We start from the raw sequence: 1780 nt of genomic DNA, 5'->3' as shown, positions 1-1780 counted from the left end.
CACGACCCCGTGTCCCCTGCATCGGCAGGCGGACTCTCAACCACCGCACCACCAGGGAAGCCCACATTCTTATTAAATATGACCTTTTTAATGTCCTGTTCCATGTGTGTCCTCTAAGCTCCTTGAAGTCGGGTGCCTCCTTGTACTTGTCATGTCACCAGCACCCACCTCCACTGTCAGTGCCTAGAAGTCACACGAAGCACTTTTGCTGAATGAATAAGTGGGAATCTGTTTTGTGAATGGCGTGTTGAATCTAAACTGATTTCTCTTGAGAAGAGACTATTCATTCCTTTCCCCAAAGATGCTTTCCCCTCACATTCCACTGGAATTTTTTTTTTTTAAATCAAGAAAGAGGGGAATGTGCCAGCAGCTGCTAGTCTAAATGACCTAGTTATGGTGTTCACAATGCCTCCTGCCCTCCTGACTATTTTGAAATAAGCACAGGAAATTACGTAAATTGGCAATAAGAGTCCAACAGTTGGGATCGGGGAGGTATGCATATTTGCTTTTCCAATTTTCTGCTCCCCTACCAAGCGAACACATGGAGCTTTGACCTTCCATATGTTTTTAATGCGTGTCGGAGATAAATGTTGCAACAAGTTGGAAGCAACAGGTTGAGCGCTCCCCCGGCCCTCCCTTACTCCATCTGAAGCTGCTTCAAGCAGGCTGTGGACCTGAGGGAGAGAGAGAACAACCTCCCACAGCACTAGGCCTCAGAAAGTTCTGGACTCCTATCCTCTTGAGTCATTTGTTCTGGAAATTCTCCTTGACTTCCGGGATTGGATTAGTGAACCCTTGCCCCCAGCACCCTGTGTGGACCTCTCCCGGCACCGTTACGCTGTACGGAATTCAGTCTGTCTCCCACATCCGGTTATAAATCCAAAGGGAGACTAGGACCATGTGCGTTTTCTTCTCCACCTTGTTCCCAGCTTATTATCTCAGGCAGGGTAGGGGCGCAGTAAGTATTTGTCAGATGAATGAATGGATGATGAAAAGGGAAACGAGAGCATTACTCAGAGCTTTACGACAGTCTAAAAGTCACCGGGACTTCTGGCACTCATATGATCTGGTTCTTATTGCAAGAATCAGCAGAGACCATTGTCACGCACCCTATAATTCAGTGGTTCTCAACTCTGTGCATTAGAATCACCTGGAGGATTTGTGCAAGGACAGATTGATGGGCCCAGAGTTTCTGATTCTGTTTGTCAGGGGTGGGCCTTGAGACCTGCACGTCTAACACGTTTCCCAGTGATGCTGACATTGCTGCTCTGGGACCACAGTGTGAGAACCACTTCGGTAATAAACAGGGGAACTGTGCTGTAACTGCATTACTTTTTTTTTTTTTTTTTTTTCCGGTATGCGGGCCTCTCACTATTGTGGCCTCCCCCGTCGCGGAGCACAGGCTCCGGACGCGCAGGCTCAGCGGCCATGGCTCACGGGCCCAGCCACTCCGCGGCATGTGGGATCTTCCCGGACCGGGGCACGAACCCATGTCCCCTGCATCGGCAGGCGGACTCTCAACCACTGCACCACCAGGGAAGCCCAGACCACCACATTAAAATGAGTAACGTGATAAAGCAAGTCACACAGATTTTTTGGTTTCCCAGTGCATATAAAAGTTGTATTTACAATATACCGTAGTCTACTAAGTATGCATTATGTCTAAAACAACAAATTACATACCTTAATTTAAAAATACTTTGTTGCTAAAAAATGCTAACCAGGGCTTCCCTGGTGGCACAGTGCTTGAGAGTCCGCCTGCCGATGCAGGGGACGTGGG

This window comes from Lipotes vexillifer, unplaced genomic scaffold (genome assembly GCF_000442215.2).
Source record: "Lipotes vexillifer unplaced genomic scaffold, Lipotes_vexillifer_v1.1 scaffold239, whole genome shotgun sequence".
NCBI lineage: Eukaryota > Metazoa > Chordata > Mammalia > Artiodactyla > Lipotidae > Lipotes > Lipotes vexillifer.
Note: the sequence above shows the minus strand (reverse complement) of the source record.